The 27,463-nt window shown below is 46.5% G+C and overlaps 1 pseudogene; it reads right to left on the minus strand.

Annotated features, from left to right (window-relative positions):
• Window positions 1-1,056: 1,056 nt before the first annotated feature.
• Window positions 1,057-7,415, minus strand: LOC136548194 (probable prolyl 4-hydroxylase 6; annotated as a pseudogene).
• Window positions 7,416-27,463: the final 20,048 nt, after the last annotated feature.

Here is a 27,463-nt window from a genome sequence, read left to right on the forward strand (position 1 = left end):
TGTTTTATGTATAAAAAAGAGTGCTTACAATTAAACTATCAGTATTGATATGTCATCATATTATGCCAGCGGTAGGCCAGATTCCACTCCATTCCTTCGGAAGAACCAGTAAACACCAAGACTTACTTCATCTTCCCTTGCAGTAAATTTGAAGGTTTCACCAAAACATACTATATAAGAAAAGGAGGCATCTATCTTCACTATTGTTAGCTGTCTGAAAAAAAAATTCACTCGTTATGTACACATCAAGTATAGAAGAAAACTTTCACTAGTTATCTGTAAACTGCATTTTGAAAGAAAATCCAAAAGAGCCCAGGGCCATCCCCGGGGGCGTGCAGCCTGGGCGACGGCGCAGGGCCTCCAAGTATAATAGTACCATTACCCATATAGCTAAGCACAGAAGGTATTTGTTTGATTGTATTGTTGGTCCGATAGCGGCACGGACGTCGTTTGTCTCCCGACTGCTGCGATCCCAATTCCCAAACCTGATTGTCTCGACGTCTCCTATCGCCCTATCGGCCTCGACGCAGCGTATCGCAAGCGTGATGGACGGACGGCAACGGCGAGGCACCCAGGCGAGACGCTTTGGCCCTGAAGGTAATTAGTCATGCATATTTCTGTTTTTTTTTCAATTCATTCACAGTCATCACAACGAACTATAGCGAGGATCTCTAAATTTTGTTCTTTTGATCTTTTCATCTAGACGTCTACTGGAATAGTGTTCAAAGATTGAAGCCATGTATCCTGCAAATCGGTCTAGAAAATTTGAATCGGGTTGGCAAAAGCGTAAGAAAAAACAAAGAACAGAGGATTTAATCCAATCTCAGAAAGGAGCTATGGATAGGTTTGTTACAAAATAATCACAAGTGTCATCTGATAATCCGACACCTTACAAGGGGCAAGCAATTGACAGTAATATTAACAATGATCCTGTGACAACACAAATACTCATATGGACAATAATAGCGATGACTTGAATCCTTCTCCGGATGCTGGTGAGCATATCATTGAAGATTTCATTTCAAAAACACTAAAAGTATGCTATTCAAGTAAAGATTATGTAACATAAGTACCATTCTTGACATATCTTATTGCAATGTAATACATTATATCATACATCTTATTTTAGTCCTCTTTTTTCTAGGCTAGTAGGTCTCACTTTTTTAGTTTGGTACAATGCCTCGAATTTCCACGGGACTCTGCAGCTCTTCCGGCACTGCCCAAGCGACCCCTCGACGCCTAGTATGCTGGGTTCTTCCCGCACTCTCCCGCCGCAGCCCACTCCGCGCAATGCTTGCTCTTGTCGGCGCATCCTTTGGGACTACAACCGGGGCATTCTCGTAGGACCTGACGTGGATCCACATGGGCGCAGACCATTTCTCGCCTTGGATCACCGGGCAGCTCCTGTGGAGGCTGAGCGGGTCTAGCTCCCCGTCGACATGGAGGCTGAAGAAGAGCACGGCGTCGCCTTTCACCGGTTTCACTGCATGCAATGGAACAAGCAAATCTATCAGCCTCGCCATGTTCAGACTTCGATCAGGTTCTCAGAGGTTTGGAGCCTGATGCTTCTGTTCTTGAAGACAGACATGGTGTGTGTGTGTGTGCCAGATTTTTACAGTAGGTGTGAGTGAGATTACCTGCCAATCCTTTGTGTGCACACTCAGAGAAAGTGTCATCCTTGGGCTGGGACTCCCATCCCTGCGTGCTGGCAGTGTCAGTATACCACATTCAGTTGATAAATAGAGCACTCCGAGTGGACAGACACCGCAAGAACATGGAAATGGAGCCTGTGGGTACCTTGGCCTTGGGGAACACGGTCTCGCCTCCCTTGTCGACAGTGGACAGGTACATGAGCACGGTGGCGTACCGGTAGCCTCCCGGCCGGAGCTGCTGGTTCACCCTGTCGCGGAAGTAGTCCAAGTCAGGATTTATGATTTTGGTGAAATATTGCCGAAATTTTCAAAATATCACCTTTTTCGTTGGGGTCGGAAAATTTTTTATATCTGTCATCAAAAATTTTCGGTTAAACTATCTTCAACTCCAAAATTACACCAAACCACACTAAAATGACCCTCCATATCCTGTAGTCTTATCAAAGCCCAAAATTTCTTCAAAGTTATTTAATTTCTCACTCACACATTCAACGGCACTAGCATATGCAACTCGCCCACCGTCAACACGCTTATTATCGCGGCTCTACTTCTGTGATATGTTATGTTATTTTGTCGATGTTATATAAATTTGTAATGGATGATGGATTAGAGAATTTTTCTAGTGAAATGATGCCAAATTTTTTTAGAAAAAAAAAACTCAATTTGAATTTATTTAAATTTGACCTGATATTTCTGAAATTTTCCAGATTTCGTATTTATTGCCGGTGACAAAAAAAAATCTTACCGGTATCCTAAACCCTGGTCCCTGTGCGGCTCGTACTTCTGTCCGTGCTGGTAGCGCTGTATCTGCATGTTCTCAGCATTCTCTGTTGAAATCAAATCACACCCTTTGGTTATTACGTATGTCAAAAGGCCTCACCGGCCTGAATGTAGTAAATATATATACAACATCCTAAACTGAAGAGTGAAGACAGTCATAATATATCTGAGTATGCCTTGCATGCTACTAATTTCACCTTGAGGAAGAAATGTCCATGCCGCAATCCTCTCTTCGATCCTACTCACCACCGGGTCCTTGGCAAAACAAGAAGAGAAAACACGTTACTGTCACTCTGTAATGGAGCTGCATGCAGCATGCAGGTCACCCGTTGAAAAATTCAGCAACAAATTCATTCTCAGCCATTTGTAACACCACCAAAATCCTGATCTGGTCCCGGCCGGGCGGATGGTGCGAGCAGTGAGTGCTGTGCCAGGAAGCATCAGCTGCCGTCAATGGACCAGGGATATATGGCCACTACTGATCGATCCCTGCAGCCTTAGTCAGCCTGTTCGATTGGCTGGTTCGTATCGTTGCTGGTTTGTGAAGAAATACTGCTGGTTAGTTTGTGTGAGAGAAAAATACTGTTCCGGCTGAAAATTTACGATCGTTTACGACAAGCCAAAGCCAAACGAACAGGCTGAGTAACTGTTGCACTGCACAGTGGGGAGGGAGGGAGGGAGGGGCGGTCAGTGGTCTGATCCGGCGACTGACGCCGGCCAGCCTGGATATTTACGGGTTGCCAGGCAGGGACGGGCCAGAGGTAGTCCAAATAGGCTCAGGACTATCCACAAATTTAGGGCCTGTTTGACATGGCTCCACTCCACAACTCTACCAACTCTAGCAAAAAATTCAGCCAAACACACCAACTCCAAAACTCCATGAAGCTGTAGTACAAATAGGGGTGGAGTTTTGGAGCACCTCTTTTGCTGCTCCAAAACCCCTTTCTTGAACCTCCTCGTGGAGTTGGTGGGTAATTACCCACCAATGCCACTCGTTAAAAAAAAAAAAAAAAACGATTCGTTTTCTTTTCTCGCGAACCCGCGCGTTGTGACTTCCTCCTGCCGCCGTTGCTTCTCATCGGGCCCCTCCCTCACGTCCGGCCGACGGCCACGCCACGGCCCCATCGGGCGCGCCTTCGCCGGCAGGCGGCCGTGCCTTCTTCACGCGCCAGCTCGGCGCTGCCTCCCTCCACCGCCAACGGACTACGACGCATACGGGTGCTGAACCGCTTCACCGCCAAGCACAACTCGTGGCTGCAGCGTGAGGTGGCGGAGCTGCGAGCGTCGCGTCCGGGGGGCGCGACTCCTTCCTCGCGCTCCTCCACAACGCCTCCTTGCTGGGCTTCGACGTGACGAGCACGCGCAAGGCCTGCTGCGGCGGCGGCAGCGAGTACAACTTTGACTGGCGGCGGATGCGTGGGTTCGCGGGGGCAACGGCGTGCGTGGAGCCGGCGGTGTACCTGAGCTAGGACGGGATCTACATGACGCATGCCACGTACAGGGCCATGTCCAGGCTCATCTACCATGGAAAGTACTTGGAGCCGCAGATACTCACCTTCCCGGAGAAATATGGCTACGATCTTCATACAGGATAGATAGGGATATGCTATAAGATAGAGGCACGTACGTAATGAATCAAGCTATGAGCAAAGTACACGTTGCAGCAGCAATGGTGCCATCACGATTTCATCTAAGCTAAACATAGGAGACTTCTGAAGAAGAAGATGGGGTAGAGAGGATGACAAGTGGGACCTGAATTGGGGGACAACAATGGCAATTCACACTGAAATCGGTTTTTTTTTTTTGAGCTGAGAGCACCCATCTAGCTAAACACCACATTTTAGTTTTGGAGTTCTGGAGTGGAGCTGGCTCCACCTGGAGTTTTAGAGTGGAGCAGCTCTATCCAGAGCTGGAGTCATGCCAAACAGGGCCTCAGTCTAAAATCTTATTACTACCCTTCGGAGCCCATGAAAAATTGGCCCAAACGCTCTCCTTCTAGTTTCACTCGGTCTCGTCTCGGCCCAGGTGGGGGCGACTATTTTTCGACCAAGGTGGCGTGGAGGCGCGTGCCGACCAGGGAAAAATTATTTCCGTGAGCAGCAGCTGTATGCATGCAAGGTATTTGGAAAAGTCAGCCAACCATTTCTATAAGTTTTAAAAAGTTGTAGCTGCTAAACTATGATTCGAAATTAAATTTTGATTTCACCATTATGTTTGTTACAATAATATATCCTTCAAAACAAGATCTCACATGAATATATTTAGATAAAATTTTATTAATGAACATTTATCTTATAAAGATAGAATAAATTTATTTTATTGAGAGGAGGCGATGTTCTAGATCTCAAGATAAGATTCCGCCTTCATATGACAAATGTTCTCATTAAAAAAATGATTCATATTTTGAATAAAAACATTCTAGGGTACGATATTATAATATCCATGAAATAGAGAAAAGATGAATAACAAAAACTATAACATATATAGAAATAGATAAATAACATGACATAAATAGAAGCAAGAAAATAATAAAAGACAGAACCTTTGCATAAGGAAAACAAAAGGAATAAAAATAAAAGACCACGTAATAGTAGAAAATTTAAAGAACATCACATGAATACTAATTGAATACATAAAATACATTATAGAACATCACATGTATAACGTGAACATCACATAATACATCCTAGAAATTACATGTATACTACATGAACATCGCAAAATACATCCATAAACCATCACGTGCATACTACACGAACATCATAACCATCATAGAACCTAACATGTATACTAAGTGAACATCACATATATATTATATGAACATCACATCATAGAACGTCACATGTAACTACATGAATATAAAGAAAATATCAAACATCACATGCATCACATGAAATTTAGAAAATAACAAAGTAAAAAAATAAATTAAATTAAAATAACAAAGAAGAAAAGAAAAATAAAAAACATGAATAACAATTGCTAAATATATAGGAAAAACTTAAATAAGAAAGAGAAAAGGAAAATTAAAAAAATCCACATGCATACTACATGAACATGATATGTGTCTCATGTCACAAATAAATAAATAAACTTAAAAAACATAAAACATTAAAATGATTAAATCAAAATTTAGAGTAAAATAAAAATAGAAAATAAAAATAAAGTGAAAAATCTACATAACAGAGAAAAAGTAAATACAAGAAAAGAAAGAAAAATAAAAAACATGAAAACGAAAATAAAATAAAGAAAAGAAATTACTTAGAATACAAGAAAAGAGATAAAAGAAAGATAAAAAGATAAAGAAAACAAAAATATAATACAAAGCAACAAATAAAAAGGATATAATAAAAAAACACATAGAACATCACATGGATAATAAATAGAAGCAAGGAAAGAAAAGAAAAAAGAAAAAAGATAAGAAAAAGAAAAAAAAAGAAAAACAATAGCACTTACACTATTCGATTCAATGAAAAACAAATAGCCCAATATCAAAGTGCTTCACAGCACGCTGGTACAGACGAAATGGGCTGAACAAAAATGTTGGGCCAAATTAAACACCAGGAAATAAAACAGAAGGGGAGGGGTCGGTGGTCAGACGGGATACCCGGGTGCGAGCGACCATCCCAAGCCACGCGCCACCCCTCCCGGCTGCCCACCCCACCCCATCGGCCAGCCCACCCCATGCACGCGGCCCCACCGGCTCCGCCAGTCCGCCGGTGGCTGATATGTCTCAATCTGCGCAATTGGAGGCGCGGCTATGTATCCTACTTCAAACCCCGTTGATCAACAAGCTGAAGCTGAGGGGGTCCGGGACACCTTCAACGGTGATGTCGCTATGTCGGAGAGGAAGGCTGGCTGTTAAAAATAAGGCCTCCAACCTGACTGTCCAGGCACAAAATGTGCTGATATAAAAGCTAGGAGTCGCAAACATGACGCATGGTCTGGACCTGGGGCTTTGGACAGATTCAAGGCCACCTTTGCTATACTGTTGTCGTCCAAACATGAAGCCATTCAGGTGTTTTTCTCTGGCCTCGAGCACGACACTCCTTAGCCCGTTGTTCATGACTGCTTTGGTGTTTGCCACCGTGCTCGATTCTTTTTATGGTCACTATGTAGTTCTTTTATAATCACAACCACGTGGGATTTGGGGTCTGGCTCGGTAATCTTCAATTACCGTCCGACCTTTGTATCGTTAAACTCTACTTCTGCTTAATGAAAAATGTGCTTCGACACGTCATGAAAAAAAAAACTACATTGTGATTTGTTTGTGTGTGTGTGGTGGGGACTAGCTAAACTAGAAGAAGAAAAGAAGAAAAAAAAATCCAGATCCCGCTGGTAGGATCTCATTGTTCATGCTACCAAGATTTGAATGAATATTTGACTGAACTGTGCGGCATGCCCTATAAATTGACAAAAAAAAATGCCAAAAGTAATGAACTGGGCACGAGGGAGGGAGGGTACCTGGCGCTTCTTGAGGAACATGCCGGTGCTTGTGCGCCCCGAGCTATAGCCGGACTGGTTGTGCGCCACCATGGTCTCCTTCTTCGCCTGTTCAATTCATCAATCGCCGGCCGTAGCCAGAGTACCATCAGTTATTTGTGCTGCAAATAAAGCCCATTGATCGGCGGCGCGGTCACTCACCAGAGTCACGAGGTGGTCGCACTCGTCGTCGGAGAGGAACCCCTTGTGCACGAAGATCCTGCATATGCAGATGCGAAAAGCACGACGAGCACGAAACAAAAATCTCATCAGCATGCATGTGTGTCCTCTCCTCGCCCCTCCTCCTCCTCCTTCTACTACTACGTGCTCGATGTCGCTGTTTATATACCTTGGCTGCCACGAGATGGCCTTGACACGACAGGGGTTGAAAGGAGCCGCCGGTGCGACGACGGCGTCGTCGTCCTCGCCAAGGAGCAGCACCGGCACAACGGCGGTGGCGGCCAGGACGAGCGCCAGGACGAGCAACACGACGCGGAGCCTCATGGCGATCGCCGATCACTGCAGGTTGGACGGTCCTATGTTTTCTTGGGTCTAGAGCGAAACACACAATCTGAGTCTGTCTATCTGTCAGCTCGGGTGTTTTGGCTCCCGAAAACCCTCGATTTTTGTCAATTGCGTTGGTCGCTGCGCAGGCATGCAGCGCCAGGCGCCTTGGCCTCAACGCCAGCGGACAGCAAGAGTGCAAGGCTGGTTCATCGTTCTACTGGTTGTTGGCTTGTTGCCCATGTACTTTTGGACTAGCCCAAGCTAAAAGCTGTATTCTGATCATAACTCTATGCCTTAATACGTGTACAGACTTGCGTTAAAAAAGTTCTTGTGTGTGTTTTTTTTAATATGTGTGCACATACGGTCTGTTCGTTGGTTGGTTTCTGGACTGATAAGGTTGGCTGGTGCTAGTTTGTTGTGAGAAAAAAATATTGTTGGCTGGCTAATAAGCCCCTGGCTAAAATCAATGAACGAACAGCCTCAGCCTAATAGCCGCTGGGACGCCTTGGTGCCGGAAAACTGCCGCTGGCCACCCCACATGTTAAGCTATACCATCGCATTTTGTGACATCATTTATGTATTAGTTGTTACATTTATTTGTATCCACGTGTTAGCTATAGGTTCACACTCTAGTGCTTACTATATTACTTTTATTCAATATTCCGTATCCTCGTTTTATCAATAAAGTATATTCCAGGTCATAAGCCCTACTCTTAGTCGCTAAAATGATATAAACATGCGTTTCAGTCTACACCATGCCACTTAAGATGCTCGATTTCTCTGCGAAAGTATAATATATGTAGCGGTATTGCTTTATGTATAAAAAAGAGTGCTTACAATTAAACTATCAATATTGATATGTCATCATATTATAGCCAAAAAATATACAACTACTTATAAAATTTGTTGTCACTGAGATTTATTTAATGTAGTTAAAAATGAATTTTCAGTGTCATTGGTATATTATTTGATAGCAAGCATTTTTACTATCGATAAACTAAAAAGATATATATTTATTGCTAATGTCACTAGTATAAAAAAAATTTAGAGACGGTTAAAATCGGTTTTAAGAGACGGTTTAAAAACCGCTACAATGCTACCGATCTTAAATATAAGTGATTTTCAAAGACGATTTTAAAACTGCCTAAAATCATTTAGAGTCCAATAAAAATAAGAAAAAATATTTAGTATGGCTAGAGGCCTAGGGGGCCAACCAGACACTTGTGGAATTTAATTTTCGCCACCAGCCACTTGTATGAACTAACGATCTCTCACTCCACGTGGCCCGTCCCCTACCAATACATCACACAGTCACTTGTGTTGAGATATACAATGCTATCCATTTATACTAATACGTACGGATCTTATAATTAATATTTAGGATATTAAACGATCTTAAATGGGAAAATTTTCAACTACAAAGTTTTAGATCTCTTCAAGCACTACAACTTTCATATAGAACATTTCTCCATCCAAGGTCATTTGAGAAATTTAAAATTGTGAAATTGAAAATCTGAGACTTAATTTATATATTTGGAACCCTAAATGATCTCAAACAAAAATTTTATCAACTACAAAGTTTTAAATCTCGTCGAGCTCTACAGTTTTAATATAAATTTTGTCTTCAACGACTTCATTTAAAAAAGAAATGAATTTATTTGTGCTGCAGCTATTTTAAGAATAGTTGACTTAGTCAACTGTCTCTGAAAATCGATTTTCAGTTTCAGAGACGGTAGACATAAGCAACCGCCCTTGAATATAGCATTAATCGTCCCTGAAAATGAATTTTCAGCGATGGTCATGGAGCTACAGTGTTCCCCGACGACATTAGAGGTGGCGTGCTAGTTTAACTGCCTTTGATTGAAAAGGGAGGCGTTTCTGAAAATCTTTTCTATACTAGTGTGTAAGACTATATACATGTACTTGGTATACATGTTGAAACATAATAACATTTATATTTACTTTGGATTTTACAGTGGTAGAACCGGGTAATTTAGAAACCCATATAACATACTCGGTGTTATTTAATTATTTTCATACAATAACTTATATATAGTGACAATTTAGACGTAGAGTCACACAGTCAATTATGCCACCCGATCACTACTATGTTGTTGGAGGACCGCCACATAAGGCCACCAAGCAAAGATAGCGCCATCAGTTACCAAATCCTCACAGTTGATACGACTATCACCTGGTTTGATCATGGAGTGAAATACAAATAAAAGGCAGGGGTGTGGGTCACATTGTCTCACCACATCTACTGGATCATCTCACCTTGACATTGCCACATTGGGTCCATTATTGAATTTCTCCACACAAGGGAGAGTGTCTCTTCAACCCCCCACCCCCACCCATACGATGACACTCCACACAAAAAATGGAGGGTCACCGCGTCGAAGGACACCATGCCTTCACCGAAAGGCCACAAAGCCCTCAAGCACCAGATCGCCAAGTTATAAGGGCAACATAGCCAATCACTAAAAACTCTCAAGATCTAAGGCCTAAAACATACAAGGATGCACTATAGTGTTTATCCTAGCTTTGGATATGCCTTAACAGCGTGTTTGGATAGTGGAAGGACCACGTGCGGCACCAACTCATCCGGCATGGGATCATTTCTAGCAGCTTCGGATGATGACGGACGGTGTCGTCCGGCCGTTTCCAACGGAATGAGATGAGGACGCGTTTATGCTGGTGGACGGCTGACCCGGTGATGGACGGAGTGGATCCCTCCACCAAACCAAATGCGCTGTCTAGGTTTGGACGTAGGTTCGGATCGTTCCAGACCGTTCCGCTCCTTAATCCAAAGACGCTGAATGTCTTCAAAGGCAGGATGCTGTGTACAGACACTTGATCTAACTCGTAACAGCCTTGGGGCACTCCAGCACAATCAAGCAAATGCGAAAACCCCATAGATATAGCCTTAATTCCCTTTAAAGTGTTGTTGAAAAAAGTTTGCTAGTTTCGTGCGCACCACTAGATTATCCGCTAGGCGGTCCTGGATACAACACGGCGTCATCTAGCGATGTATATTCCCCAGACGACCGTTGAATCTTCACTTGTGACTGACACTAGGCCCTATTCACCGATGATCCAGCGGTATGTCATGTGATGTCCACAATATCATCTGGCAAGGTATTTACCATTGGTCTTGACCCTTCACGAGATGATCATTCGGGTTGCTCCTATATGCTACTTGCTACACCATATCGTCAGGTGGCGGTAATGCTCCATGTCTTCAACTTTGCCAACTCTTGGATGTGCATCGGATGATCCGCTGGATGATTCTTATTTTTAGCGTATCATCAATCCGTAGTCACTATCTTCCTGGCTAACTTAGGGGCCCTAAGTTAGGGCGCGTTTGGATAGAAGTATCGGTTCCGTTTCTTAACTGAATCACCGGAAACGGTGCAAAACAGGTTCGTAGGTGCATGAATCGGATCTGAAATGATTCTGGGTTTCTACGTGAGAACATGAAACAGACACATGCTGGTTTCTACCAATTCTATTCTGGTTTCTCCTATATAATAGTGATTTTATTTTTTCGTTAATCCTTTTGAAGTACTCGTACAACACGTTAAAATGGGTTGTAGTTAAGTTGTTCTTCACCCACAAAAATGTTTAGAATTTTTTTTGAAGCATATTTTTATTTACATAATTTTTTATTATAAAAATATTTTTTGAAATCAAAATCCAGCCTAACAGTCAAACGGTTTCATAAAATGATTCAAATTCTTCACCAGAAACGTTTCTTCAGAGAATCTGAATCCGAAACGTTTCTATGAGAATCTAGATCTCCCTATCAAATGCACCCTTACTAGACTCTACCGTATGATCCGGCAGACTTGGCCAAGTGATTCGGTGAACGCTCTAGTGGGGGAATCTTCGTCATTTTTTCACTATTCAAACTCGGATCTTGATCAAACTTTAACCTTGCATCCATAGGACCCATTATAACATGTCTAACGCATCATTAGCGCTCATGATAGTCCTAAGTTTCTGTTATCATCTCGGTCACCAAAACTAAAAGATATGATCATAGGCATGTGATCCTTACAAAAGCTCGCATTTAAATATTTTGGGTCTTACCGGATCCTGCTTAAAGTGGGACACATTGCTTATAAGTTGGAACTTTCTTCTTCATCGTCTATTCACCCCGTGTTTCATGCCTCTCAGTCGAACAACAGATGGTCGGTTTTGTCTCTGATGACATTGAGCTCTTATTGTAACAGACCGGGATTTCTAAAATAGAAATTCTGACTTTTTTGCCCCTCTGTGATAGTCCTAGGATATCTCGGCTATCACGGGCATCTAAATTACACCTGATTACAGAGTCATACAACATCAGAGTGCACAAATAGTTATATTACAATAGTTTGGATACAACTAACAACAATCAAAACACCGTCATTCTGTCGTGGAAGCGAAGCTTGACGGTCTCCAATCCAGAGGCATCCTTGAGTGTAGAACAAAACTAGCTACTAATCTCAACATCACTGCAAGTCAAGAAATCTGCACACTGTCAGATGTGTGCAGGCCATGGTCAGCACCGATGAGCTTTAGCGAAAAGTAGAAAATAAAGGGATCTGACGATCCTAAAAATTTGGCTGTGGTTTACATTATTAGCCCATGCAGAAGCGTAAATATTATATATATATAGGACCTATGGCCTGCACACATCTGACCATGGCCTGCACACATCTGACATGTTACATTCCGTTGTTAACTTAAATTGTCATAACTCTGTTAACATGTTTATATTCCGCTATTACATTAAATTATTCATAACTCGGATAATATAATTACACTCCGCTGTTATAGTAAATAAAAATTGTACTCTGATGTCGTACTAAAAGTGATGTAAGAAAAGGTTAAGAATGTTGTAAGCTTTATTCTCTCATTTGTGATCCTAATGGCAAAAATATAGATTTTTGGGTTCTCCCCTAGGGTGTGTCCGACGGAACCGAGTAATTTAGTGTGCTCCCTCGAGTGCTTAGTGTCTAATGAAAGACAAGCACTTCTGTGAGGCATTAGATTAAGCGGTTCTACCACACTAAGGTATGGCTTGAGGCCGATTAGACGAGGGGCATGCGGAGGCCGCCTCGTCGACTAGACTGAGAGAATAAGGGTGTTGTGAAGGATGATGAGAGGTGAGATGTGAGATGTGATGATGAGTAGACGGTGAGAATGAGATTGTGGTTTGGGATTTGAGAAGATATCTCATTCTCACCATCTACTCATCATCACATCTCACATCTCACCTCTCATCATCCTTCACAACACCCTCATTCTCTCAGTCTAGTCGATGAGGCGGCCTCCGCACGCCCCTCGTCTAATCAGCCTCAAGCCGTACCTTAGTGTGGCAGAACCGCCTAATCTAATGCCTCATAGAAGTGCTTGTCTTCTATTAGACACTAAGCACTCGAGGGAGCACACTAAATTACTCGGTTCTGTCGGGCACACCCTAGGGGAGAACCAAAAAATCCACATTTTTGCCATCAGGATCACAAATGAGAGAATAAAGCTTACAGCATTCTTAACATTTTCTTACATCACTTTTAGTATGACATCAGAGTATAATTTTTATTTACTATAACAGCGGAGTGTAATTATATTATCCGAGTTATGAATAACTTAATATAACAGTGGAATATAAACATGTTAACAGAGTTATGACAATTTAAGTTAACAGCGGAATGTAACATGTGATCAGGATTACAGCGGAAATAAATATCTATTCATGACATATTGAAGTATTGATATATAACAACTATAACAACATATTATAAACTTTCATTTATAAAAACATTTGGTGAGAGTTATAAATAAAAACTACAATCGCAGCGTAACGGAATCCTCGCTGAGCCTACCAGGAGGTATCCACACACAAGGGTCAGCTCTAGCATCCACCTGTCACCTGCAACAGGAGGAAATAAAACCCTGAGTACTCAATTGTGCTCAGCAAGACTTACCCGATAGGAGGAAAGAAAAGACTCCAAGGATATGCAAGGCTATCTGGCTTGTGGGTTTATTGTATTTGCAGGAAGCATTACTAAGCATGCGTCCTTACATTCGATTTTTATTAATAGTTGTATTGGTTTATTAACTAACCATTTTATGTAAGCACCTATGCTACTTTCAAGTAGGTGGTAAGCAATCAGATTTCCTTTTCCTTTCATCTTTCATCTTTTAGTTCTTACTACGGTGCTAGACACGAAACAAGTCGTACCGGATCACCCGGTGATTCACGAATCAATGCCCCAAGCTGGGTACCTCGAAAACATAAGCCCCGCTTGTGCCCAAGGCACAAGCAGGACCAACCCATCACCCTCCTGTCCTAGGGTCCTAGGTCCCTATCCAAACTGGGACTCTAAGCCCCCACCCTGAGTTCCGGACTCAGTGCGGTGCAAGGACCTCCTCCACCAAAACAAAACCCTGACAGTCGGTTCGGAAAGAGCCGAAACCCACGACAAGAAAGCAATAAGTCTTCCAAGCGCCCATACCCAAGTATGTGCTCGGGATAATAAGTCTATGACTTGCCTTGATGGCTTATGCAACGATCGATCCTTAACCGACACAGACAGGGAAAGCAGTGTAACTAAGCCATGCCCCGCGTCCATGGCAACACAACTTCTTACACCCACCAATACACAAACCATATCCCTGCCCGATCACCATATTTCTTTCCACCATTTATATTTTCCGAGTGACAATAATCCAATAATATATTTCTTATCTCTCGCGAGTGACAGCCAATCACTCAACTTCTGTCGGTTCCTATAGCATAGCAATCTACCCGATCCTATCATACTAGTAAGACTCATAGGATAAAGATATATATATATATATATATATATATATATATATATATATATATATATATATATGCAAGTGAGTTTTATTCAACTCCTTAAAACTTAATGCACAAATATAATTTAAACTACAGAAAAGTAGGGGTTATGCACCGGGACTTGCCTGGGTAAGATATATATTAAAAAGTTAGTATCTGCATCTTCAGATCATCCACCATCAACTAGATAGAAAGCCTATTGCGTTATCTCCTAGAGAGAATACCATTACACCATCTTCCGATTCTCAATCATCCTTCATTTGATCCGTTGACCCATCATCGTACCTATATGATATGCATTGATGCAAATGCATAGATGTAAATAATTAACGACAGCCAAAATGCTTAGAAATCCGATCACGCCTCACAAGCTAACGAGCTCGTTCTAACGACGTCCGTACTTAGGCTACGTATCCATGTTGGCGAATAAGATGCTATTACCCAATAATTATTTTAGTTACATAAACTCAAGTTGTTTCCTTATTTTATTCTATTGATTTACTCATTATTCAAAATAAGACATCATTATCTATTTATGAAACTAATTATTCTGGAGCTACAAAAATTATAGTGGGTACCTAATATTGCTAGGAGCCTACCGTAAAAATTTCAGATCCAACAATATTACCAATTTATCATGGAAATTCCTACAAGTTTATATATTACAATATCAAGTACCTTAAATTAATTATATAGCTTCTAAGAATATTATCAAACTATGTGAACAAAATATACTAATAGGTAGATCATAATTTTAGAGACTCAAAAAAACTGGTTGCATAATTTTTGGATTCCTATACCATCTTATATTGATTTTACAATTTTATTCCCGGGACTAGATTAGCAATCGCTTTAGAACTAAAGGAACCAACAGCTAACAACCGGCCCAGCAGCGAGGCAGCCTGAGCGGGCGGGCAAGCAGGCGCGAGCGGCCCAGCGCGGTTGGCAACCGGCCAGCCTAGCGGGTGCGTGGCCCAGGCACAGGCGGCAACCCAGCCAGACGGCCCGAGACCGGCCCAGACGGCGATTCACGGCCCAAGCGGCACTAATCGGCCCAGATGGGGCGCGAAGAAGGCTGCGGCCATGGAGACGCAGGGTGAGCGGCCCAATAGACCAGCCCACGCGAACAAACCCATAGGTGCGATGGCAAATTTGCACGAGGACCCCCGAGTTCTCCACAAATCAACCCGCAGTCCAAACACACTATTCATGGGAGTCACGTTTACGCATCTAGAACCCTGAAAGAGCGCTTAATCTTATACTCACCCTTCTCTACCTCCCAACAGTAGCGCGCGGAGCAGAGAAGTAGAGGACGGCGGCACCGGCGACCAAAATCCGGACACAGGGCGACAAGCTAGCGGTGAGGGCGAGCCACACGGTGAGGTGACATCCGACTGCACCCACGCCCAGCCCTAGCCTGGCCCGCAGTAGCCCAAGGCCGTCCGACCACGGCAGCTGGCGGCTGCCGGTGGGCATGGTAGGCGGTAGCGGCGCAGCAGCGATGGAGGGAGGCCGAGAAGGCGAAGTGCAGACCCCTAGGTACTGGCGGACCCAACGCGCACCTAGTTGGGCGGTACCATGGAGGTAGAGCCCCACGACAACCGCAGGGAGAGCTAGGCGGACGGCGTCGGGGGAGGCCACTGCGGCTCGCGAGCACATGCGAGGAGACGGCGGCGGTGCAGCAGGCAGCGAAGGAAGCAGCCATGGTGGCTGTGGGGCATCGGCATGCGGCATGGCAGCCCGACAGCGGTGGCCGAGGAGCGGGGAGATGAAATGGCGCTGTTGGCATGGGCAGCGAGGACACGGCCGCGTTTGGCATAGGCGCACAGGGGTGGGGCGGCACGGCCGGGCGGTGGTGGGAGCGGCCGTAGGCATGAGTAGCGCCCGGACACGCGCACGGTAAAGAGAAATAGTGCTCGCGAAGGGGAGAAGACCCACGGCGGTGGCACGTGCTCACTCGCGAGGAGCGGGGAAAGGAGGAGCGACTACAGCGGACAGAAGCTGGAACGCCTCCTCTCGGTTGAAGAAAAGAAAGGGAGAGAAGAGAGTGCACAAGCCGACGAGACAGCAGTGGTAGCGAGCCACGATGGTGGCAAGGACAGGGCAAGGGATACAGGCGCACGGCACAGCGTGGCCAGTGCCGATGCACGTACAAGTAGAGAGTGGACAAGGCATGGCAGGAGCTGGGCCACGTGCTGCAGCAGAGATGGAGCGGCGCTGCTAGACCATGGGGTGCTCGGCAGATGCAGATAGTATATATATATACAGAGAAGTGCTGGCCGCTGAGATAATGCTAGAATGTGCAGTCAGGTGCCCGCTCATGTACGTTTATCTGCAGCAAGAAATCAAGGCAGAGAGAGAAGGAAAAGCAAAGACCGAGGACAGAGCGAGCAGCGACAAACAAAGGCAGACAAGACAGAGGCAGGCAGGGGTAGACACCGAGAGAGTGAGATAGAGAAAAATAGGGCGACGACATTTACACAGCTCGACCATCGTTGCCCGCGAAGTACCGTGAAACGACTCGACTAGCTGGACGTGAAGACAGACCACGACGTTGCGACCATAACAATAGCGCGACGGGACAATGGAGGCAGACCACGGTTGAGCGATAGTGATGGCACACGTGCTGGAAGCCTGGTGAGTGGTAAGCGCTGCATGTAGAGTCACTGCGCTTTGTACGACGGACGACACATCAATCGCCAGCAGTCGCTGCTTGTCATGCTGCTGATGCTGAAATAATAAAAGTGAAGGCAGGGGCAACGCGGTGCGACGCAAATAAATCAGGTGAGTAAATCAGAGCAGGGGAAAACACCACCGTCGTACCAGCAAGGCAGGTGGGACGAGTGGCCAGCGGCACTCTCGTTTTTATATCTATTTTGTTTTAAGTTTTAACCCGATTAACTTCCACCAATAATTATTTCACGCAAAAGTTCATACTTCGTACTAACCCATAGAGACCAAATATTTAAGCGCTATTTAATTACTTTGCTCAATATAGTTTGCGAAAAATGACATTTTAAACATAAACTCAATTTAAATTTTTAAAATCCGAGAAACTCGTTCTGGAAATTTTATTAGGCCTAAATCACGGTACTAAATAAGCTCGTAACACCAGGGGTGTTACACTTAGCTTCAGGGGGAGAGAAGCAAAGCATAAGAGAAGACTAGTGGGGTGAAACAGTTCATAGGAATGATCATGACCGAGATCACGGCTATTCGTATAGTTTTAACTCTACAGAGTGTGTACACCTGGACCCAACAGGATCACCATCATCGACGTTGCGCGGTGTCGACGAAATATGGTCGGCAGTCTACCTAGGGGTATGCCCAAGGTAGTAGATTATCGGCAGACAGATGCGCAAGCCCCAAATAAGACGGTGACGCAAGACAGACACAAGGCTTTATCCAGGTTCGGCCGCCGAGAAGGCGTAATACCTACGTCCTGCGTCTGATTTTGTATTGCTGTATGTCAATGAGAGATATTTTTTAGAGGGGTCCCCTGCCCGCCTTATATAGTTCGGGGAGCAGGGTTACAGATCTGGATACTAATCCTAGTCAGTTACAATTGCCATATGTGGCCGGATAAGGATTCCTATTCTAACCGACCAGGATCCTGCTTGGTCACCAAAACCGTCTTGATTCCTTGTGCGGGACTCCGATCAGGTTAACTGGGCTGCACGTCGCCTTTCGGGTGGACCAAACTCATCGATCCAGGCCAGCCTAAGCTTAGCCGTAAGGGTACAGGGGTTAATACCCCCACAGCTAGTCCCCGAGCATCATGTATTATGCTGTGACACGCTATTTTAACCTTCTCCGACAAGTGAGGCTTGAGCCCTTGATGCCTCCGACCACCGTCATCACCGGAGAAGTAGGTTGTCCAAAGAATGTATGGTGCTCTTCCGAAAAAAGAAAAAGATTTCTTGTCCTGAGAAGTGTGCCCACTTGTATTTCTGAAAAGAAATGTAAGTGGTCTGGAAGCATAACGTCCTTGAACATCAGAAGCGTAGGGGTCGAGTAAACAAACACATTCACCGCAAGGTGAAGTGTGCCCACTTAGTCCCCAAGCCTGGTAGTAGGTGACGTAGGCACGTGGTGCCAGGGTCTAAAAAGAATTCCTAGTTTAGTTGAAAACTAAATTGTTGTACAGGCAAAACAAGATGCACCGGTAGGTGCATCGTACCGACGTAGTCCCCGAGCTTGCTGGAAAGCGAAGTATGAGCCTTGTAGCAAGGTCTAAAGAAATGTCTCTTAACTGTATGTGAGTATAAATCACATGTAGCCAAGGAAAACCATTATTCAAGCAGTGGTCGGGGGAGTCCCCGAGCACATTAATAATCCTTACAATCATTCAAAGCACAGAGGTCGAGTGGACAAACACATTCACCACAAGGTGAAGTGTGCCCACTTAGTCCCTGAGCCTGGTAGTAGGTGACGCAGGCACATGGTGCCAGGGTCTAAAAAGAAATTCCGCTGACGTTAAAAATCCAATTGCCGTACAGGCAAAACAAGATGCACCGGTAGGTGCATCGTACCGACGTAGTCCCCGAGCTTACTGGAAGGCGAAGTATGAGCCTTGTAGCAAGGTCTAAAGAAATGTCTCTTAACTATATGTGAGTACAAATCACATGTAGCCAAGGAGAGTGAACTCCGAATAGTGGTCGGGAAAGTCCCCGAGCACAGCATTGGTCATAGCATTTACTGAGTACGGTAATGGTCGGAAAAGTCACCGTGGTCGGAGTAGTCCCCGAGCACGGGAGTGGTCTGGTCAGTCCCCGAGCACAGTAGTGGTCTGGACAATCCATTATCGCGTGTGCCGCTTGTACTATTATTTGGTGTATTTATTTGTCGCCGTACTCTGTCAAGTCCAAACTGACACATCTTGGTCAAAAAAGCAAACAGGTACAGCACGGCATTCTGCCCTCTTACTCTTTCTGGCAAATTGTTGCTTGGCACCTGTATAGAGGTGCATCAGTGTGGGCCCTCTGACTTTATCAGCGAAGAGGCGCGTACACTGTAAACGAAGGGGCGTGTTTATTGGCATAGATCTCGAGGCGGTGTGAACAACCGTCCGCTGCGCGTGCGCACGTCTCCTAAGAAACTCGGGCGGACGAAACGACGGAACTCTTTGTTATTTATAATGTAGATCTGGCAAGTTACTGTCACCGTTCCCCATTGTCATTCGCCGCCGCCACCTTCGTCTTCCTCTTGCCAAACCCTATTCCTCCAATAAACATCGCCAAATCCCCTCGCCACCGCATCCACCCCCCTAGAAAGGACAGACTAATGGCGAGGAGAGACGCCCAGAAGAAAGGCGGAATCATGCGAAAGAGTGGTGGAAGTCACGGAGCAACGAGTAGACCATCAAAGACCTCATCGCCATGGGGGTGCTCCACAACAAGGCACTCGCTAGATGGCGCGCGCCGGAAGGAGAAAGCTTCCCCGATCCACAACCAGGTGAGATTGTGGTTTTCGAAGATTTCTTCAAACGGGGTTTTGGGATTCCAGTGCACCCTTTCCTTCAGGGTCTCTGCTTGTACTACAAGATTGGGATTTGCAATCTGCATCCCAACTCGATTCTTCTTGTCTCCACCTTCATCCATCTCTACGAGGCTTATGGTGGCTTCCAGCCCCATTTCGACCTCTTTCGCCACCTATTCTGTCTTCGGAAGAAAGGGAGCGGTGGCTCAAAGATCGCCGGAGGCGTCTACCTGAACCTGCGTGATGGCATGAAGGCTCAATACTTGCACTGCCCCTGGAACACCTCATTGGACGAGTGGTACAAGAAGTGGTTCTACATCCGTGAAGAGCCGAACACCATCACTCTGTGCGACGTGGGGCTGATTCCAGAGAAGAAGAATAGCTAGTCGAAGAAGCCCGAGAACTTGGAGCAGATCGCCGAACTGCTCGGGATGATCCCGTGGGGAAGGCTTGATGGCCCAAGCGTGGTCGGCAACTTCATCAGCCAAAGAATTTAGCCCTGCCAGAAAAGGATTCATCCTGGCTTCGAGTACCAAGGAGGTGCTGATCCAACGAGGACCAGGAAAGAGCCACTTGACAAGATGGAAATCAAGGCCAGGATTGGAGAGTTGTTCAACCTGGCTGATCCTAATTATGTCGTGTTGAACGCCATCGAGCACGCCTTCAAGCTGGCTCGACCTCCCCCAAAGGTAAATGACGCCTCCTTTTAACTATAGAGTCATGTTGTAGCAAGAAAATAACTGTTTGTCCCCATTTTGTGTCTCAGTGTAATGGTCGTGACCGGGCAGCAGTGTTCGTGTCGCCTCCCCCCGATGTAGAATGGCCGCAAGCTACCGGCCCAGCCGCCCAGACCAGCGCTAGGACCGACGACGTTCACTAGGCGGTACTCGAGACTGTAGAAGACGCATCGACCAGAGCCGCTGGCAAGCGTCCGGCTGCTAGCAAACGACGCCAAGCCATCTTCCCCCTGTCGGACGACGAAGCAGAGGATGCGGACATCTTCCAGCTCGTCCCTCGAAAGAGGAGAAGGCAGGTGGGACCAACGGAGCAGGGTGGCTCCTCTAGGCCAGTAGTGGTCACAGCACCGACCACTGCAACACAGAGGACAGACGAAGGAAACGTCAAGCATCATACCCCGACGCCTGTACCGGAGGTGGAAAGAGTCCCATCGGAAACTGCCGAGCAAGCGGAGCAGGGGCGGTCGAGGAGACGTTCCTTCGCCACATCATTCCGCAAATCAAAGCTATAAGTATCTATATTTTTTATGTAAGCTTGCATTTTGCATTGGATACTATTATCTTCTGAATTTGTCTCTGATGCATTAGATCAGCATCCACCAAGAGCCCCGACCAGCTAGCTGGGTGCGGCATGTCTTCGCCAACAACGGCGGGACAAACTGCCCAGCAGCCAGCCGTGGAGGAGCCCATAGTAGGGACTCTGCCTGGGCCTCAGCAGGCGGATGACCAGACGCCAGTCCCCGAGCAGCTGGTCAAGAAGACAACCGAGCAGAATACAAGTGCTCCGAGCACGAACCCTGCTGAGACGGATACCATGGCGCCAAGGGAGCTGGATCTAGCTGAGGAGCAGCAGCCAGAAGTGGCCCATAACGTTTTTGCCGACGCGATGGCTCATGGAAAAGCCCTGGTGGTCGTGGAGTCTGCAAACTCCAGACCAGCGCCGCCTCCCGAACAGGAGGCTGAAGAGGAAGAAGTGGAAGAGGTCCTGAGCCATCCCCAAGATAGGCGACAACATGTATATGTGTCGCGCTATCGGAACGACGAATGGGTCATGCACGAGGAAATCCCAGAGGTCGAAGAGACCTTAAGAGTCGAACGGGCGGCCAAGCGTCTGGTGACAGAAGTCCAGGTATATTTGGCTTGAGTCCTTGACCTTGTTGTGTAGTCGAACTGTCTGACGTAGCTTGTCTGTATGCAGTACTTGATGAAAACTGCAAGATACCGAAAAAGGTGCTTCGACCAGATTGAAGGAATCACGGCGACCAATAAGGAGCTGGCGGCTGAAGTGGAACACTTACGGCGCCAACTTGAAGCCGCCGACCAGGAGAGGACAGACCGAGAAGCACAGAACCAAAACCTGGTCGGCCAGCTCAATAACAAAGAGCGGGAGAGAACAAGTAAGTTTTCACCGTATCATAGCAAGTGTAGGACTTGTGTTATTGTGTTCTCGGCAGTAACAGCTGTAATGCAGGTTTAGAAGCTGAAGTGACCCGCCTCCAGGGGGAAAATAGCCGTGTGACCGTAGAATGTGGTCGCCTGAAGGAGGACAACGAGAAACTGGCACGCAGCCAGTCTGAACTCCAAGACCACACTACCAGAATGAAGGATGACCTAAAAAGTAAGCATTCCAGATCACCTCTCTCATTCTATTGCCCACCTTGCCTTGTCGTGTCATCACGTTTGATGTCTTGTACTGCGTTCAGTTTTGAAAGTCAATGCCAAGAGGCACCTAGAGGCCATGATCAAGGAGCGTGACGACTAGAAAGCATGATGCCTTAAGGCCACCGAGGAGCGGGACACGTGGAACAAGCGGTGCCAAGAAATGGCAACTGGCATTGTGCCCGTCCTCGACCTTATCGATCCGGCGCTCACAGAGGAAGAGCTAAGGACGCCCTAGCTCGGACTGGTCGAGAGATGCAAACAAGCATGGGGATGGTTCCAAGAATTCGTGAAGGAGGCGGGTGAGTACACGGGTGCCCATGTGCTAAGCATGGTGCGTGCTCACTACCCCCTGATCGATCTCAAACGCCTGGAGGCTGGGTACCCGAAGGAGATAGACCCAGACAAGGCAGAAGAGCTTCAGATGGCCTAGCTGGACTTGTCATCAAAGATAATTGGCGATATTAACCTGTGTGGAGGTGGGACAGCACCTATACAGGGTATGCCATCGACAAGCCAGCTGGAAATGCCATCAGCTACGAGCCAACCAACGAAGCCTGCGGTCTCGACCAGCCAGGCACCAGCGGGGCCATCCCCTTTAGCTCGACTAGCGCAAGAGTCCCCGAGACTCGAGTAGGGTATCAGAGGCGGCGAGTAGTAGATGCCATGCGCCCCGACCAGCCAATGTAATAGGCTTAGAGCTGTAGAAGGAGGACATAGTTGTGTTATTGTAAACTTGAGCCTCTTCAGGCAAGCTTGTAATAACGTAACTGTATATCATTATAAGCTTGTTTGCTTTTATACAAACCGTGTTTAAGCTTGAAATTTTTTGTTGGTGTAACTAAGTGGGAACGTGTTAACGTTCCGTTTAGTTGTACCGTTTTGCTCGACACATCATCCCAAAGGGTTTGTGCGGGGCCCTAGTTGGCATGTGGTCGGAGTGTGAGGTAATATGACCTGTGCACACGTGGACACGGACAAGTCAAACCAGGGGGGACCTACCGATCACCCGCAACATAGAGAGCGGATCCTGTGCATGTGTTGGGAGAAACCGGAGACATGACCTGCTCTGAAAACCGTAGAAGGAGTGGTGGTCGGCTTGTACTGGCTAAGTCAGAATAACCATAAAATTCGGAGTGACACATTAGAGTGGTCGGAGAAATCATAATTGCTTTATTAAAGTAAATCGAAAATACAAGTGGAGTACATATCTCAGTAGTTAAGCATAGAAATGTCTAAGCTTGTCGATGTGCCACGAGTTTGGTACGTCCGTGCCGTCCAGGTGAGCTAACCTGTAAGACGTTGGACGTGTGACTTCCTTGATCATGAAGGGTCCCTCCCATGGGGTTGCGAGTTTGTGGACACCAGCCTGGTTCATCTTCCACTTCAGGACCAAGTCCCCGACCACGAAGAAACACTCTTTAACGTTCTTGTTGTAGTACCTACGCAAAACAGCAAGGTATTTGGCCGTGCGTACTCAAGAATCGAGCCTTTTCTCCTCTGCGCTATTGACTTCTAGCTCCCGTACTTCATTGACCTTGCCCTCATCGAAATTCTCTACCCGTGCTGATCTGAAAGCTATATCTGGTGGGAGGACTGCCTCGGCGCCGTAAACCATAAAGTATGGTGAGACGCCGGTGTTACGACTGGGCTGAGTCCGGAGGCCCCAGACCACGGCTGGTAACTCCTTAAGCCATCTTCCAGGAGCTTTATCATTTTCTCTGTACATCCTCTTCTTCAATGCGTCCAAGATCATGCCATTTGCCCACTCGACTTGTCCATTAGCTCTAGGGTGCGCCACCGAGATGTATTTTACAACTATGCTCCTTTCATCGCAGAAGTCCCAAAAAGCGTTCCCGGTGAACTGAGTACCCAGATCAGTAATGATGTTGTTGGGCACGCCGAAACGGTGGATGACCTGGTCGAGGAACGTGACCACTTTCTCTGAGGATGCCTGTACCAGAGGCATGTATTCTATCCACTTAGAAAATTTATCAATTAGCACGAAGACGCATGTAAATTTTCCAGGAGCCGGTTTGAAAGGCCCGATCATGTCCAGTCCCCAGCATGCAAAGGGCCAAGAGGATGGAATCGTTTGGATCTCATGTGCTAGTACATGGATTCTCTTGGAGAAGAACTGACAACCCTCACAACGGCGGACTAGCTTCTCTGCGTCGGCTACTGCTGACGGCCAATAGAACCCTGCTCGGAAAGCCTTACCGACCAGTGTTCTTGAGGCCACGTGGTTGCCGCAGGAGCCAGAGTGGATTTGGTCTAGGAGATGCTCGCCTTCCCCCTGGGTTATACACTTCATCAAGATTTCCTCCTTAGCGTTTTTGCGCCATAACTTGCCATCGACGAGCAGATACTGCTTACTGCGACGCATCAAGCGCTCATTTTTTGTTCGATCGATATAACCGCTACCATCTGTTAAGTACTTGATGAAAGGCGTTCTCCAGTCCGGCTCATGAGTGGTCGGAAGCAGCTCGGTTGTGCTCGGCGCCGGAACCGTTGCCACTAATTGCTGATCTGGAGTTTTGTCAACCGTAGAATCTTCATCTTCGATGGAAGGCGTGAGCAGGTCTTGGACGAATACACCATGTGGGATTTTGGCTCGGGATGATCCTAACTTTGACAACGCATCCGCTGCCTGGTTCTTGTCCCAGACCACATGTATGTACTCGATGCCATAGAACCTGCCTTCCAGCTTTCTTATCGATTTGCAGTATGCGTCCATTTTTTCGCTGGTCGTGTCCCAGTCCTTGTTGAGTTGATTGATGACTAGGGCCGAGTCTCCATAGACATAGAGATGTTTAACACCAAGCTCAACCGCAATGCGTAAACCATGCAGGCACGCTTCATATTCGGCGGCGTTATTAGACGCTGGGAAATAAATCCTGAGGACGTACCAGAGCTGCTCCTTGGATGGTGACACGAAAAGAACTCCTGCTCCCACACCATCAATGTTGAGAGAACCATCGAAGTACATTGTCCAATATTCGTCGGATCCTAGAGAGGCAGGCGTGCTTAAGTCTGTCCACTCAACGATGAAATCGATGAGTGCCTAAGACTTGATTGTAGTACGGCTTGCAAATTCCAAGGAAACGATGCGTCCGTTCGCATCCTTATTGCGAATGATGTCCCCCAAAGGATACTCGGTCATGACCACCACACGATATCCATCGAAGTAATGTCTCTTTTCGAGATGTTATCAGTATGGCGTAGAGCAGTTTCTGAATCTATGGGTACCTGGTCTTGGATTCGTTGAGTACCTCACTAATGAAATAAATTAGCCGCTGTACCTTGTAGGCGTGGCCCGGCTCGTCGCGCTCGACCACCATTGTAGTGGAAACCACCCGATCGGTTGCCGCAATGTAAAGTAGGAGAGTTTCGTCTTCTCTGGGAGCAGTAAGCACCGGGGGTGATGTGAGGTATTCTTTTAGCTGCGTGAAAGTAGCGTCTGCTTCCTCTGACCACTCAAACTTCTCGGATGCTTTGAGCAGTTTGAAGAAAGGTAGCCCTTTTTCTCCTAATCTTGATATGAAATGGCTTAGAGCGGCTATGCATCCGGTAAGCTTCTGGACATCTTTCACCTTTTTTGGGGGCTTCATGTCTAAGACAGCTTTGACTTTCTCCGAGTTAGGGCGTATGCCATCGTAGCTGACGACGTTGCCGAGCAGTATGCCAGAAGGAACGCCAAAGATACACTTCTTTGGGTTTAATTTCCATTGGAATGTATTGAGGGATGCAAAGGTGTGTTCCAGATTGTCAACAAGGGTACGTACTTCCTTGGTTTTGACAACTACATCGTCAACATAAGCCTCGACGAGGCCGTCTTTTATCTCGTCGTTGAGACAGGCCTATATAGCGCGTTGGTAGGTAGCTCCGGTGTTTTTGAGCCCGAATGACATAGTCGTGTAGCAGTAGGCGCCGAAAGGCGTGATGAAAGATGTCTTGATCTGATCATCCTTTTTGAGAGCGATCTGGTGATAACCAGAGTAGCAATCGAGAAAGGAGAGCAGCTCGCAACCGGCGGTTGAATCTACGACCTCGTCTATGCGAGGTAAGCCGAAGGGGTCCTTAGGGCAGTGTTTGTTGAGATCAGTGTAATCAACGCACATTCTCCATTCATTATTCTTTTTGCGTACAAGAACCGGGTTGGCTAACCATTCCGGATGATACACTTTGATAAATCCAGCTGCCAAAAGCCGTGTAACTTCTACCCTAATCGCCTCCTTCTTATCGCGAGTGAACCGTTGTAGCTTCTGCTTGATTGGTTTGGCCTTGCTGTTGACATTTAAGGAGTGCTCAATCAAGTTCCGAGGTACACCGGGCATGTCGGAAGGTTTCCATGCAAACACCTCCGCGTTGCTCCTCAAGAACCTGACGAGCGCGTCTTCCTATTTGGGATCCAGGTTGGCCCCGATGAGGGCCGTTTTGCTAGGATCACCATCGACCAGTTGGATCGTCTTGTGCTCCTTGGACCTGATGTTCTTGCGTGGAGCCTCGAGCTCTGGGATCTCCAGGTGGTCAGCCGAGGTCTTCTTAGCGTCAAGCATGGTCTCGGCCATAGGAATAGAGAGGTCGTGGGCCTCTGCTATTTTGAAGCTGTCATCCTCGCAGGTATAAGCTGCGTATACGTTGCCCCTGAGGGTTAAAACTCCTTTCTCGATGGGCATCTTGAGCACCAGATACTTGTAATGAGGTATGGCCATGAACTTGGTGAGCGACGGTTGACCAAGAATAGCATGGCAGGTGTCGTCGAAGTCAGCGACCACGAAGTTGACGTAGTCGGTGCGGAAGTGGTCCGGGGTCCTGAATTGCATAGGTAGCGTGATCTGCCCGAGAGGTGTAGAGCTCTGTCCGGGGAGAACGCCCCAGAACTATGCCTCGTACGGCTTCAGGTCCGCCTTGGATATTTTCAGGGCAGGCAGGCTGTTCTTGAATAGTATATCGATGGAGCTGCCGCCGTCGATCAGTACCCTGTCGAACTGAACCTTGTTGATACAAGGATCGAGGACTAGGGGAAAACGCCCTGGCTCAGGTATGGCGGCCCATTGGTCCTTCCTGCTAAAGTAGATTTCACGGTAAGACCATGGAGGAAGCCGCGGATCGGTGAGAAGGTTGTCGGTGTTTGCCACGTTCAAGCAAGCGCGGGCGAGGAGCTTGCGCTCTCGTTTGGTCTCAATGGACACCTTGCCGCCGATGATGGTGTGCACGCGATCAGTCGGCTTGACGTATTTATGACGAGGGTCTACATCGTCGTTGTCGTTGTCCTCGTTGCGCTGTTCCCCCGCGTCGTTAGGCTTGTCGGACGT

Source organism: Miscanthus floridulus, chromosome 4 (assembly GCF_019320115.1).
Source record: "Miscanthus floridulus cultivar M001 chromosome 4, ASM1932011v1, whole genome shotgun sequence".
NCBI classification, from domain to species: domain Eukaryota; kingdom Viridiplantae; phylum Streptophyta; class Magnoliopsida; order Poales; family Poaceae; genus Miscanthus; species Miscanthus floridulus.